Source organism: Pelophylax lessonae (genome assembly GCF_965119305.1).
Source record: "Pelophylax lessonae genome assembly, chromosome: 12".
Classification (NCBI taxonomy): domain Eukaryota; kingdom Metazoa; phylum Chordata; class Amphibia; order Anura; family Ranidae; genus Pelophylax; species Pelophylax lessonae.
Genome location: NC_138779.1, coordinates 105,871,299 through 105,887,882, shown reverse-complemented (window position 1 = coordinate 105,887,882; position 16,584 = coordinate 105,871,299). Strand labels below are relative to the sequence as shown.

The following is a 16,584-nucleotide window of genomic DNA, read 5'->3' as shown; positions in this document are numbered from 1 at the left end:
CCCCCAAAGGGGGATCACAATGCTGCATGGAGGCAACCAGGTAAGACTCTTTGAATTCGGATAACTGCAAAAGTCGAATCGACTGGCAGGTGGAGGTTTCCATGGCTGCAGGTTGGAATTGGAAGATTGCATTAGGATTAGATATCAGAAGTAGAGTTTTGGTGATAGCAGATTTTAAAGACCATTTGGCAACAATGTGCGGGGACACTGCTGGCTGAGCCGCCTTCATTTTCAGTGGTTTCTGTTGGGGTCCAGCCAACATTTGTTTGTTTCTACGGAGCAAGGCACCAGAGTTGGCAGCAAAGGCTGTGACACTATTTGCATTTTTACGAGTGTTTCCATTTCAAACACAAGGTAAAATAACAAATGAGAAAAAATGATAGGGGAAGATACAACATCTGCCACACACAAAAACTGATGGATCTGCATAGCAGAAAAGCAAGGACACAGACAATATTATAGGGTGCTTTGCACATATGTGAAATTCTTTTGAAGATTTGGTATAGAGAACATATACAACCTTTTTGCTTTTGGTATTTCAATAATGACAAACAAAAGTGCAAAGAAAATTAAGAAGCATAGTAACGCGTGATACTAAAAACTGTAAATGGATATAGTCCTTCATGATTTAAACAAGCACATTAGTGTAAAAATGTCAAAAAACTGTTTGCCTTTCTTCTGCTACCTGGTTTCAATTGCCATGGGCTTGTTAACTGAAGTTTTGAAAGGATGGGAGTGCCATATCAGCTTGTCCTTTAAAATATTTTTATTTTGCAACAGCCAATGTGTTTCGGGGTCTCAGAATTCCTTTAAAGGGACTAAAAACTAGACAATAAAGAAAATACAAAAAATCCTTTAAACATGTTAAAAGCTCTCTCTATATATATATATATATATATATATATATATATATATATATATATATGAGTTCACTGTACTCAATGGCCTTCACAGTCACCAGATCTCAATCCAATAAAGCACCTATGGATGTGGTGGAATGGGAGATTCACATCAAGGATGTGCACCTGACAAATCTGCAGCAACTGTATGATGCTATCATGTCAATATGAAGAGGAACGTTTCCAACACCTTGATATACGTATATATATATATATATATATATATATATATATATATATATATATATATATATACTGCTCAAAAAAATTAAAGGAACAATTTGAAAACACTTTAGATCTCAATTGGGAAAAATATCATGCTGGATATGTATACTGATATGAACTGGGTAATGTGTTAGGATCGAAAGGATGACACATCATTTGATGGAAATTAAAATGATCAACCTACAGAGGGCTGAAATCAAAGATATCCCAAAAATCAAAGGGAAAAAAATGGTGCAGCAGGTTAGTCCATTTTGGCCAAATTTTATGGCTCCAACTCATACTGTGGTACTGAGTTAATGAAACTGGGTAGTTTGTATGGCCCCCACATGTTTGTACGCATGCCTGACAACATCGGGGCATGCTCCTAATGAGAGGACAAATGGTTTCCTGGGGTATTTCCTCCCAGATCTGGACCGGGGCATCCCTGAGCTCCTGAACAGACTGATGTGCAACCTGGCGGCATCGGATGGACCAGAACATAATGTCCCAGAGGTGTTCTATTGGATACCATTCAGTGGTATCAATTCCTTCATTCTCCAGGAACTGGCTGTATACTCTCGCCACATAAGGCCGGGCATTGTTGTGCAGCAGGAAGAACCCAGGACCTACTGCACCAGTGTAGGGTTTGACAATGGGTCCAAGGATTTCATCCCGATACCTAATGGCAGTCAGGGTGCCATTATCTAGCCTGTAGAGGTCTGTGCATCCCTCCATGGATATGCCTCCCCAGGCCATCTCTGACCCACCACCAAACCGGTCATGCTAAACAATGTTACAGGCAGCAGAACATTCTCCATGGCTTCCCCAGACCCTTACACGTCCGTAACAGGGTGAACCTGCTCTAATCTGTAAAATGCACAGGGCATCAGTGGCGGACCTGCCAATTCTGGTGTTTAATGGCAAATGCCGATCAAACTCCACGGTGCTGGGCACTGAGCACAGGGCCCACCAGAGGATGTTAGGCCCACCTCATGAAGTCTGTTTCTGATTGTTTGGTCAGAGACATTCACACCAGTGGCTGGCTGGAGGTCATTTTGTAGGGCTCTCGCAGTGCTCATCCTGTTCCTCCTTGCACAAAGTACCTTCTATGGCCCTGTCCAGCTTTTCTAGAATAACTGCCTGTCTCCCGGAATCTCCTCCATGCTCTTGAGACTGTGCTGGAAGACACAGCAAACCTTCAGGCAATGGCATGTATTGATGTGCCATCCTGAAGAACTTGGACTGCCTGGCAAACCTCTATAGCTCCAGGTATCGCCTCATGCTACCAGTAGTGACATTGACCCTAACCAAATGCAAAACAATTAAAAAAACATGAGTAGGGATAGAAAATGTCAGTGGCCTTCACCTGTAAAACCATTCCTGTTTTGGAGGTCGTCTCATTGTTGCCCATCTAGTGCACCTGTTATTTTTTTATTAATAACTAAAGCAGCTTAAACTGAATAACAAGCCCCTCTGCGACTTAACTGACCAAATCATTAATATCCCAGGAGTTTAATTGACTTGATGTTATACTCTGATTAAAAAGTATTGCTTTCATTTTTTCGAGCAGTGTGTATGTGTATATATATATATATTATAAAGGTACAAATACATTGATGCATTGTTATTAGAGCAAATAAAAGACACACACTATTCCTCAACTAAGAAGTATAAAAAACAAGAAAAATTTATGTTTTTTTAGGGCAACAGCATAAAGAAAAAAAAAAAATGAAAAGTGTTCTAGTGTTTACTCCTGATATCAGGGGAGTGCTGAACTACAAAAATGTGTAGGATGTTGCAAAATAAATATATTTTAAAGGATTATTGAAGCTGGTGTGGCACTCTCATCCTGTCAAAATTTTAGTAAACTCAGGAGTCCACCAAGACCCCACAGGTGCTGGTGGGCAGCCTCTGGGACCGCTAACCAGCCATTACATTATAAAGCATCCCCATAGGGTTCAGCGCTCCTACATCACAAAGATTGCATGGACTTGTGTTAAGGCGGATCTTCACTGCATCTGAGCACCACAAACCAAAAACTATATTTCATTCATTTTTAATATTCAAAGTAAACTCCCCCATTCATCCACATCTCTATACTTTATTTTGTTGAGAACATTTCCTATCTATTTACTAATGCTAGCAGCATGAGGATTAAAAATAATCAATGTTGTTTTGGAGAGTGAAGTTCCATTTTACCATTTGCCTACTGGGCACTTAAACCCTCCTCCTGCCCAGGCCAATTTTTAGCTTTCGGCGCTGTCACACTTTGAATGACAATTGCGCTGTCATGCAAAACCGTACCCAAATGACATTTTATCATTTTTTTTAAACAAATAGAGCCTTCTTTTGGTGGTATTTCATCACTACTGGGGTTTGTATTTTTTGCTGAACAAACAAAAAAAAAGACCAAAAATTTTGAAAAAAACCCCCCAAACAAACAGTTTTTATAGTTTAGTATAAAACTTTGCAAACAGGTAATTTTTCTCCTTCATTGATGTGTGCTGATGAGGTGGCACTGATGGGCCCTGATAGGCAATGGTAGGCTGCACTGATGGGCACTGATAGGCTGCACCGTTGGGCACTAATAGGCAACACTGACGGGCAGTGATAAGGCAGCACTGATGGCCACTGATAAGGTGTCACCGATAAGGTGGCACTGATAAGGCAGCACTGATAGGTGGCACTGATGAGTGGCACTGATGGGTGGCACCGATGGGCACTGATGGGCGGCACTGAAGGACATTGGTAGGTGGCACTGAAGGGCACTAATATATGGCACTCATGGGCACTGATGGGCACTAATAGGTGGCACTGATGGGCAATGATAGGCACTGGTAGGTGACACTTATGATGGGGCACTGATTGGCACTGATAGGTGGCACTGGTGAGCACTGATAGGTGGTGCTGGTGGGCATTGGTAGGTGGCACTAGTGGGCACTGACAGATGGCACTGGTGGGCACTGGTAGATGGCACTTGTGGGCACTGATAGGTGGTGCTGGTGGGCATTGGTGAGTGGCACTGGTGGGCACTGGTAGGTGGCACTGGGGGCACAAAATCCTTTCCTCTTCGGGGCTGATGTCCCTCTGACAGCAGCCAGCGATCATTTTTGTTTTTAATCCTGTCAGTGTGAGGAGAAAAAAACAGCTGATCACTGGCTGCTGTTTACTTTACATGATCAGCTGGCATTGGCTGACGGCTGATCATGTGGTAAGGGGGCCAGAGCGAGCAGGCCGCTCATGCACGAGAGGACGTCAATTTACGTCCTTGCGGCAATTTAGGTCCACGCTGTAGCCGTCATTCGGCTATAGCGCGGGCGTCATCTAGTTAAAGATTAAATGTTCCATAGTAAACTACAGGCAGTTGAAGCATTTCCAGTTTCTTATTGGTCTCATTAAAGGAAAAATGTACAGTATAGTGTACAGTACGTATATATTTTTACTCATCATTGGAAAAGTTACCCAAAGTATTTTTTTATTCATGTTTCACATTAATAATTGCTTTTTGTGTAATATATAACTATTGTGTTTGACATGAATAATCTATATTGGAATATGTCAAATCATTTTTATCTTTATATCAGGGACCAGAATGGATTTTATTAGATTTACATGAAAACGATATTGGCTTTCTTTGAAATATCTTATCAATGTTTGCTACAATTCTTTTTCCTCTTTAGATATAACGTCCCCCACATACCCATATCATTACATACTAGCAATATTGCGTGTACCTGGGGCAATCATATTTGCTCATTACATATGAAGGCTATACTTTCTGCTTTGCAGTTTGCTACACAACGGTTGTATTTTTCAAAGCCTCCTCTTGATGAAAGCCTGAAATAATGTACTTCATATCTCAACAGAGTCATTGTAGTAGTTAAATAATAGTTTAATCTCGCCTCTAGAGAATCACCTTAGAACCTCTCAATTTAATACAGCAACCCTAGGTTCACACCTATACGTTTTTTAGTGCATTTTTCAGTTTGCAGAAATGCACTACAGTCTATTTACCATGATTTCCTATGCTACGCATTCGCATCTATGCGGTTTTCAGCCGCTGTGTTTTTGGAAAGGGTCAGGGACTTTTTCCCTGCAGCAGATTGCATTTTATGTGTAATAGGCTTAAATGGACCTGCACCAAAAATGCACGTGTTGCGATTTTGATGCTTTTTTACATGCATTTTGCTATTTTTGTTTTTTACTCCATAACAAACTGTGAATAGCCAGTTGTTAAGGAACGGGCTGCTACCACATGCTTAACAACCAATGAAAATGGATTGGTTGGGGAGGCAAGGACTTTAAAGGCACCAAAGTAAAAAAATATAAATTTTATTTATAAATTCTTTACAACGGAATATGAACATTAACCACTTGCCCACTGCTTACTGTGCTGCTACTGTGGCAAAGTGGCTCGTTACCGTCTGGCGAAGTAGACCTACGTCACCAGACTCTCCCCTCTCTCGGCGGCGCGCACGCGCTACCGGAGGCTCGCTCCCACTGTATTCAGACACAGCGGGAGTCGGGCCAGGGGAGGAGAGGCGGTGATCACCGCCACTCTTCCCGATCATCGGGGATCGAGTGAGGAAATCCGCCTGCTTGTGTAAACAAAGTGGGTGGATCTCCTATGTGACAGGCAGTGACAGATTAAAGGATTCAGCATAGCTGAACCTGCGATCTGTGTCACACAATCCCCTCCCCCCACACACATCAGTAAGCATGAGGCATACATTTAACCCCTTGATTACCCACTGTGTTAACCCCTTCCCTGCCAGTGTCATTATTACAGTAACAGTGCATATGTATAGCACTGATTACTGTAGTAATGTCACTGGTACCCCCAAAACTGTCAAAAATGTCAGTCAGGGGTCCGATCTGTCCGCCCCAACGTCGCAGTCCCGCAAAAAAAAACGCAGATCGCCGCCATTACTAGTAAAAAAATAAACAATAAAAATGACAAATCTTTTCCGTAGTTAGTAAACGCAATAACTTTTGCGCAAACCAATCAAAATATTATTATTAATAATATTATTAATCTTATTGTGATTTTTTTACCAAAAAATATGTAGCAGAAAACAAATTGGCCTAAAATGTTAAAAAATTTTGATTTATAACATTTTTTTTGGGGAATGTTATATATCAAAATGTAAAAAAAAAATTGTTTTTTTTTTTTTCAAAATTTGTCGCTCTTTTTTTCAAAATTAAAAATCGCACAGGTAATCAAATACCACCAAAAGAAATCTCTATTTGTGGGGAAAAAAAGGACATAAATTTAATTTGGGTAAAGCATTGCACAACCGCGCAATTGTCCATTAAAATAACGCAGTGCCGAATCGCAAAATATAGCCTGGTCAGGAATGGGGTAAAATCTTCCGGTCTTAAAGCGGTTAAAAATACGCTCATTGAGATGTAGCTAAATACATTTTGGCCTAAATATATGACAAAAATTGAATATATTGGATATTTTTTAACTGTAAAAGTAGAAAATGTCGCTCTTTTTTTATTAATGTCGCAAAAAATGAAAAGCACAGAGGTGATCAAATACCACCAAAAAAAAACTATGTTTGTGGGAAAAAAAGGACGTAAATTTTGTTTGGGAACAGCGTTGTATGGCCGCGCAATTGTCAGTTAAATTCACGCAGTGCCAAATTGCAAAAAGTGGCCTGAACGTTAAGCAGGAAAATCCTCCGGTGGTAAAGTGGTTAAGCCTCAAACAAGGCATTTCCTTAACAACCAATGAGTCATCAGCTGTCAGCAGAGTTCCCTGCTGAAAGCTGAATGTAAAAAAAGAATTGCCGCCAATGAAAAAAATCTGGAAAAAAACAGCTTGGGTTCCCCCCCAATGCATACCAGGCCTTCCGGGTCTGGTATGGATTTTGAGGGGAACCCAACGCCAACATTAAAATAAAAGATGGTGTGGGGTTTCCCCCAAAATCCATACCAGGCCCTTATCTGAGTATACAGTCCAGCAGGTCAGGAAATTGAGTGAGCGCTACCCCCCCCTGAACAATACCTGTCCACATACCCTCAACATAGGGAGTTCTTTGGGGCAGGGGGGCTCCGCCCCCCACATCACCTTGCCCCCATTTTGACAGGAACAAGGGCCTTTTCCCCACAACCCTGGTCAATGGTTGTGGGGGGTTTATGGTTGGGGGGCTTATCAGAATACATAGTACCCCTACTCATTCACCAAAAAAAAAAAAAAAAATCGTGTAGAGTAAAAAAAAATGACAGTAGGCAGTTTTTGTCAATTCCTTTATTAAAAAACCGAAAACAATGCCCCCCGAAGTAAATCCATCATCAATCACCAGAATGGCCACCACCGCCGACCCCAAAAAAAGAAAAGAAAAAAAAAAAACAAACAGTTCACTCCCACTGAAGACTTCTGCCGTCTGCCAGTTCCTAATTACTAAAGGTAAGCCGCAGGCTGATGTAAGTGGGTGACCCCACCCTCTTGTGACGTTGTGGATTTACTTAAGGGGACGTTGTTTTTGTCAAAAACGTCCTACTGTAATTTTTTACAGTACACCTTTTTTTTTTCTCCTTGTAAAAGAGTAGGGGTACTATGTGGGAGGGGGATTTGGCAGCCCCCTTGTTAAACCACCACCTAGGGTTGTGGGGAAGAGGCCCTTGTCCCCATCAACATGTAGGCAAGGTGCTTTTGGGGGGCAGAGCTCCCCTTGCCCCAAAGCACCCTTCCGTGTTGAGGGCATGCTCAGATAAGGGTTTGGTATAGATTCTGGGGGGGGGGGGACTTCACACCATTTTTTGTTTAAATGATGGTGTGGAGTTCATCTCAAAATCCATACCAGACCAGAAGGGGCCTTCCACCCCTTTGGGCCAACATGATGTTCCAACACAGTCTCAGGGTGCCCTATGTAAACCATGTCATATGTCATCATGATATGGATTTTAAGATGTTTATTTTTGACCATGTGGTCAGTTTTTAGAACATATAATAAAATGTTGTTAATTTTTCATACATTTAGGGCAAAAAAAAAAAAAAAACTTGACCTACCCTTTCAGCTCTCCCATTACTTCTCCATTTGTCCTTGAATGTAATTGGCATGTAAATGGCAGCATTACTTAGTCTTAGGAAGGTAGAGCCAAGCTTAAAGGGTAACTCGTCTTTCGTGGGGAGGGGGGGGGGAGGAAAGGCAAACAAAGAAAAAAACATTATAGCGTATACAATTGCGACGCAAATCATATTGTAATTGAATATTATTAAGCTGTTGTAAGTTTCTGAAATTGCAATGCAATATGGCCACCTGGAGCTGTTCTGTACACAGAATGTGTACTGACCACACCCCAGAAACATAATTTCCTGCTTGTGTGATTGGCTCACCAATTTTCCCAGAAGTCTGCCTAAGATACAAGTCAGATTTTAGGCATCCCCTGCAATAAAAATTTTATTTTTGGTGAGATACTCCCAATAGGAACATATCTAAAGGGATGCAAGCCCAGCAGATTTCCTCATTAGAGCCCTGCAGCTGCCACAGCTGATATATAATTATGAAACCACTCCCATTAGACCCACTCAGCACAGAGGAACAAACAATGATTTCTTCAGAATAACAAAAGTTAGGAATCTGCAACACAGTTTGTTAAAATCCCTGCAATGTACAGAGATTATCCAGAGGGACATGTTTTTTTTTTCTCAACAAAAGTGGAGTTACGCTTTAACTTTTACAGGTTGAGTGGAGGGAGTGATGAATGAGGTGCAGTCTGGCCTCTGAAAAGCATTGCTTTGTGATTTTGGATATAAATTCTTTTGGACTCCAGATTCTTTGGTGTGACTCTCCTATTAATCTACTTTCCCTGAATATCCGTTGAGCACACTTTTTCCATATTTATCTATTGCTTTGTTTCATTATGATGAAAAGTGTTGGCACTTACGTTAAGACAGAACTGTCACACAGCTCCAGTTAGGAATCTCTCAGGTGATTTCTGAAGTTAAACAGAGTTAGTTCTTTTCTTATTTAATCATAAGACTTTTTCTGTTTGAACAGATACGTCAGTCACTGTAGAAGAACAAAGTTTAACGGTTTATCAGATGTGCCTTTCTGTGCATACACAATGACTCTGGTAGCAGTGCTACAGATTCATGCAGCTGGAAGGAGAGTATCATCTTGTTTTATGCCTACTCCCTCCGGAATCATAAATGAATATTATGACTGTGTGCTTCTGAGAGGTAGAGCTAGTGACTATATAAAAGTAAAACACACACAGTTCACACTGCAAAGGGGATTTTCTAGAAACCAACCTGACAGCTAGGACATTTTTGATGGTTTAAAGCTACAATTAAAATGACAGTTTAATGCTTATATTATATGTTGTGTTATTATTTAAAGGAGTCATATATAACCTCAAAATGATCCACACAGCAAGGACAGCCACTGTTCAAAAAGCTGCAATCAAGCAGAAAGAAAATTATTTCCATTTTTACATTTGGGTTCTTTATAGCAAATGTGTGTTCAGAGGATGGCAGCAGGGGCAGTGCCATCACAATCCCTTTGCTGTATACTCCACTATCCTGTTGCGTTATCTCTGAACATGATACTCAGGAAGGATAACCGGAGATGTGAATGTTGTTTAACCAGGAACAAAGTAGAAAAACTGAGCTTTGTTAAGTAATTCCTTTAATTCCTTTAACCTTTAAGGACCGGGCCTATTTCTGACACTTGTTGTTTACAAGCTAAAATCAGTTTTTTTTTTGCTAGAAAACTACTTAGAACCCCCAAACATTATATATATATATATATATATATATATATATATATATATATATGTGTATATATATATGTGTATATATATATATATATATATATATGTATATGTATATGTGTATATATATATATATATTTTAGCAGAGACCCTGGAGAATAAAATAGAGATTGTTGCAATATTTGTTTATCACACCGTATTTGCGCAGCGGTCTTCCAAACGCAATTTTTTGGGAAAAAATTCACTTTTTTTATTAACAAATAAGAAAACAGTAAAGTTAGCCCAATTAATTTTTTAATAATGTGAAAGATAATGTTATGCTGAGTAAATAGATACCCAACATGTCATGCTTCAAAATTGCGCACGCTCGTGGAATGGCGTCAAACATTGGTACTTAAAAATCCCCATAGGCGACATTTTAAAAATTCCTATAGTTTAGCAGCTTAGAGTTACAGAGGAGGTCTAGGGCTCAAATTATTGCTCTCACTTTAACAATCACGGCGATACCTCACATGTGTGGTTTGAACACCGTTTACATATGTGGGCGGGACTTGCGTATGCGCTTGCTTCTGTGCACGAGCTAACGGGGACAGGGCGCTTTATTTTTTTTTTCTTATTTATTTTATATATTCTTTTTTTTTTCACAGTTTTTTTTAAAAAAAAAATTTTTGATCATTTTTATTCCTATTACAAGGAATGTAAACATCCCTTGTAATATAAATAGGCATGACAGGACCTCTTTATTGTGAGATCTGGGGTCAAAAAGTATTCATGCTGAAAAAGAATTGGCTCTTTAAATCGGTTGCTAGGAGACAACGTTGGATGCCGCTTCGGTCCCCCAAGACCATAGAGTCGAGTGGGGGCCATCTTGCCCTCACTTGACTTCCTGTCTGTGAGGAGCGCATTTTCGGATAATTTTCCCCGGTGCCGGCGGGTCCGGTAAGCGGGGAAAACAACCGGGAAGCGGCGGGAGGGGGGTCACCTCTTCCGCTGCCCCGTAAGGGTGATCCAGTGGCGAATCTACTGCTGGGACCACCCTTATCTGAAAGAGGACCACCCGCCGTTTCAAAAAATACTGGGGTTATGGCAGCAATCTACTGCCATAACCCCGGTATTTAGCGTCAAAGTACTAACATAAATCAACGGCGGGCGGTCGGTAAGAGGTTAATAAAGACTTCACATATGAAGATAAGATGGAGAATGCCAAAAAGCTGTATTTGAAATTGACCCACATCTTACAATTTTAAAAATTAAGTTCAATACACAATGGGGTTGGTTTACTAAAACCATAACGTGCAAAATGGTGCAGCTGTGCATGGTAGCCAATCAGCGTTCTAACTTCAGCTTGTTCAATTAAGCTTTGACAAGGAATAAAAAAAACCTGATTGGTTTTTATGCAGAGCTGCACTAGATTCTTCAGTTTTAGTAAATCAACCCCAATATCTCCCTATACTAACAGGAGAAAAAATATGAACATTACACTGTACCATAACAGTAGATTATTATGTCACCTACATGTTTCAGGTCAACATACAGCGTTTACTCTGCAGAAATGAGACTAGTGCAAATTAGATATTGATTAGCTGCTATAGGTTCCTGCATTTAAAATGAAGTTCCAATCCCTGAAGTGAAAATTAAAAGTCAGCAGCTACAAAAACTGTAGCTGCTGACTTTTAATAAACAGCCACTCACCTGTCCCACAATCTAGCGGTGTGCTCACTCCAGTCGAGCTCTCCATGTGTCTTCCCACGCTGGCACCAGCATCTTCACTATGGGCACCTGGCTGGGACAGCTTGCGGCTTCACAGCTGGGTACCCAATGCACATAAGTGAGTGGTGTTGTGCTCTGTGACTGTTCCTGAAGTCTTCTGGGACCTGTCATGTGTCCCAGAACACTTGGGGAGAGAGGAGGGTAGGAGAACTTTCGCTTATGATTGCCTTAGTTGATCAAAGCAGAACTGGGAGCAGATACCTGTCAAAATGGGATACCCTCTCCCCCTCCTTCCCAAAAGCTGCATTTCACAAACAGGAGCTGGGAAGGAGGCCTTAAAGTGATTAAGTCTCCTTTATTTTTTTAGTTAAAAATAACAAGCATGTTATACTTACCTGCTCTATGTAATGGCTTTGCACAGGGCAGCCATGATCCTTCTCTTCTCGGGTCCCTCTTTAGCTCTCCTGGCCCTCCCTCCTGTTGAGTGCCCTCACAGCAAGCAACTTGCTATGGGGGTACCCGAGCCGATTCCATTCAAACACAGAGCCCCAGCCCAGCCCACCCCTTTCTCTCCTTATTGGCTGACTGACTTTGATTGACAGCAGCGGGAGCCAATGGTGCCACGTTGCTGTTTCAGCCAATGAGGAGGGGAGTGTCGGGCTTTTGAGACACTCCTGCAACATCATTGGATCTAGATGGAGCTCAAGTAAGTATAAGGGGGGGGGGTTAAGGGGGGTAAAAAAAACCTTCTGCCTTTATAACCAATTTAAAGGGGAACTTCCCCTTTTGGGTGGAGCTCTGCTTTAAAGCCTTACTCTAGCAAAACATTTTCTTTAGTTTTGAATAGAGTGTAAAGGGACAGTTCTGCCAGGTTTTAACCACTTTACGACCGCCCTCCGCAGATATACTGCAGCAGGCAGGCGCTCCTGGGCAAAGCGACGTATGTATACATCGCTCGCTCTCAGGAGGCTAGGGGGTGAGTGCACGCCACCAGTGGCACGTCAGCGGGGAAGCTGATGCGTGTGTCAGGCAGCAACGATTGCCGCCTGACATCCGCGATCACTCCCTGCTGAGAGAGAACGGTCAGCTGTTGTAAACACAGCTGACAGTTCTTCTCCCTGCAATGATCATAGAGCCTATGTGATCCTTCTATATAGGATTACATGTCTCTATGGTTATTTCAGAAGCCCCACCCCCCACAGTTAGAATCACTCCCCTAGGCTCACATTTAACCCCTTGATCCCCCATAATGTTAACCCCTTCCCTGCCAGTGTCATTATTACAGTAACAGTGCATATTTTTAGCACTGATTACTGTAGTAATGTCACTGGTCCCCCCAAAAGTGTCAAAAATATCAGTCAGGGGTCCGATATGTCCGCCGCAATGTCGCAGTCCTGGAAAAAATTGCAGATTGCCGCCATTACTAGTAAAAAAAAAAAAAAACAATAAAAATGACATAAAGCTTTCCCGTAGTTAGTAGATGAAATAGCGTTTGCGCAAACCAATCAAAAGAGGCTTATTGCAATTTTTTTTTTTACCAAAAATATGTAGCAGAAAACAAATTGACCTAAAATGTTAAAAAGTTTTGATTTTTAATTTTTTTTTTTGAGAATGTCATATAGCAAAATGTGAAAAATATAGTTTTTTTTTTTTTTTTCAAAATTGTCGCTCTTTTTTTGTTTATAGCGCAAAAAATAAAAATTGCACAGGTGATCAAATACCACCAAAAGAAAGCTCTATTTGTGGGAAAAAAGGACATTAATTTTATTTGGGTACAGCATTGCACGACCGCGCAATTGGTCTTTAAAGTAACGCAGTGCCGAATCCCAAAATAGGGCCTGGTTAATAAGGGGGCAAATCCTTCCGGTCTTAAAGTGGTTAATTTATGTCATTGACTCTTTAAGAACATATCTACTCACATTTTATACCAAACACCAGGACAAGAAATGTGCTGAATGAAGGTCACTGGATAAGGATAGTATATACAGCAGTGTGAAAAGTTCTAACCTTTTCCCACTATTCTAAAAAATCTGCACCACAAGTAAATTGGAGCCAACGGTGGTAAAAAAAAGTTTTCAGTTGCAACAAAAAGTTTCCCCTTCTCTCCAACATTGATGGTCTTCGGCTGTAGAAAAAGCCTCACCTCACATCCCCGCATCATTGGGGGGTCATAAAAAAGTCCCCCCTTTGTTTGTGGTCAAACTCAAGAGTTCTGAGTGTCTTTAGCTGTTGAATTTGCATCCACCATAGTGCTATGCAATCTTTTCCTATTTTCAGATTGGAAATTTGTCCAGAAGTTAGGTATTGTTTATTTGTTATCAGTGAACATGAAGAGATCACTTTATTTGCTTTTTTGGAGATGTCCTGGATTGACGTCCTGGAGATGCTTCCACCGGATCATTGAGTATCATACCTGCAGGATCGAGTTTATAAAACTGTAAATTCTGATCCAGAGAGATTAAGCTTAAAGGCATGGCCATCATATGTGACATATGGTAGATATCTTTCATATAGTAGAAGCAAAACAAATAAAACCTGAAAAATGATTTTCATCAATTGCTTGATTTACACTTTAAATAAATTCTCAGTTGCCTTCATGACAATTTGCTCCAGTTGCACAATATTTTCTTTTGAATTGAACTTGGTTATGTCATTGTGGGTACGATGAAACTGTAGGAATGGCACCTTGCTATGAAATTCCAGAGATATATGTTATTATACATTTGCTGCAGAAGTACCTAATCTATGTAGAGTATCAGCAGTTGAAATAAGCTTTGAGGTAGCTTAGCCAGCTGTCGTGCAGCTTGTCAGACATCATATTAGTTGTTATGACAGCATTCTTTTTGAAATTCCCTGTTTTCATGCACAATCAGACTACCGCTTCCCATTCATCTGCTGAAAAAGTAAAATACATTAAGGAGCAAAGTATAATCCATTTATCCTTTCCATTAAAGGTATATAGGGGTGGTTTATGTGTGTTTCTGTCTTAATAGGTACAGTCCAATGGCAGTCAGTTATTCTTAATGACTTGGGTTATTTCTGGTAACAAAATGATGTGCTCAAAAAAAATGTTGTATTATATGAGTGAAATGCATCAGTGCAATTTTCTAAAATAAAATAAAGTCTATAGCACAGAAAATCTTAAAGTAGCAAAATAAATGATTTCACAGATCAAATTTTAAAGAAATAAATAATTTTACGTTAATCATGTCTGTCTGTGGAATATGAAAGGATAGTACATTTTTATATGAAATGTAAATGAGTTTTGCATGCTTAATGACAGTTTAAGTAAACGCTTAAGATCCACCATATAGCAGTTTTACTGCTATAGGGCGGCACCTCTGTGCCGGATTCCGTATATATACAGTGCCTTGCGAAAGTATTCGGCCCCCTTGAACTTTGCGGCCTTTTGCCACATTTCAGGCTTCAAACATAAAGATTAGTGTTGAGCGAACACGGACTGTATTATTCGTGTTCGTACCGAATAATTGGATTTTTTTTACCCGAACACGGACACGGACACTTTACTGTATGTTCGGGTAAAAATCCGTGTTCGGTCGTTTTATTTCCGGGTTTTGCATGCTTTGGCGCTCTTTTCATGGCGGGCTTTCAACAGCCAATCAACAATCGTTTAACTGGTGTGCCTTAAGCCATCCCAGCCATGCCTGCAAATGTCTTAGTAGCTGTGATTGGCCGTCTGAAGCATGTGACCAAGTCTTTATAAGTTCGAGGCAGCCGCCGCAGCAGCGTCATTCTGCTGCTTAGCTAAGGGACAGAGCACACATCAATGTGCTGGCTGCTGATTAGGGAAAGATAGGCAGGAAAAAACCATTTGTGTCCGGATAGAATTGAGGGACAGGTCGGAGTGTTTAGGCAGGGCGAGTTGTAGGCATTTTAGGGATAGAGTCTGCTGAATTATAGGGTCAGTGTCTTCTACAAACTACAATCGATATTGCTGTGTGGGGGGTGGGGTGAATCTGCACTCAATCCTGATCTACGATCTCTTCTCAATCCTGTTAGGGACAGAGTCTGCTGAATTTTAGGGAAACTGTGTTCTACAAACTACAATCGATATTGCTGTGTGGTGTGGGATTGGAGATAGGCAGGTGTCAGTGATCCACATCCATTTTTCTGTGTGTGAGCTGCAGTGAACACAATCTTTTTGGGCTGCAGTGAACACAATCTTTTTGGGCTGCAGTGAACACAATCTTTTTGGGCTGCAGTGAACACAATCTTTTTGGGCTGCAGTGAACACAATCTTTTTGGGCTGCAGTGAACACAATCTTTTTGGGCTGCAGTGAACACAATCTTTTTGGGGTGCAGTGAACAAAATCTTTTTGGGGTGCAGTGAACACAATCCTTTTTGGTGTGCAGTGAACACAATCTTTGTGGGGTGCAGTGAACAAAATCCTTTGTGGGGTGCAGTGAACACAATCTTTTTGGGGTGCAGTGAACAAAATCCTTTTTGGGGTGCAGTGAACATCCTTTTTGGGGTGCAGTGAACACAATCTTTTTGGGGTGCAGTGAACAAAATCCTTTGTGGGGTGCAGTGAACACAATCTTTTTGGGGTGCAGTGAACACAATCTTTTTGGGGTGGAGTGAACAACATCCTTTTTGGGGTGCAGTGAACAAAATCCTTTTTGGGGTGCAGTGAACAAAATCATTTTTGGGGTGCAGTGAACACAATCTTTGTGGGGTGCAGTGAACACAATCTTTTTGGGGTGGAGTGAACAACATCCTTTTTGGGGTGCAGTGAACAACATCCTTTTTGGGGTGCAGTGAACACAATCTTTGTGGGGTACAGTGAACAGAATCTTTGTGGGGTGCAGTGAACACAATCTTTGGGGGGTACAGTGAACACAATCTTTTTGGGGTGCAGTGAACACAATCTTTGTGGGGTGCAGTGAACACAATCTTTTTGGGGTGGAGTGAACAAAATCATTTTTGGGGTGCAGTGAACAACATCCTTTTTGGGGTGCAGTGATCAAAATCCTTTTTGGGGTGCAGTGAACACAATCTTTTTGGGGTGCAGTGAACAAAATCCTT

The 16,584-nt window shown here is 41.0% G+C and overlaps 1 protein-coding gene across 3 annotated transcripts in view; it reads left to right on the top strand.

Annotated features, from left to right (window-relative positions):
- The window catches only part of GRIN2D (glutamate ionotropic receptor NMDA type subunit 2D), a 1,144,270-nt gene that overhangs the window by 257,485 nt on the left and 870,201 nt on the right, over positions 1-16,584 (top strand). The gene's annotated exons all lie outside the window — the stretch shown is intronic.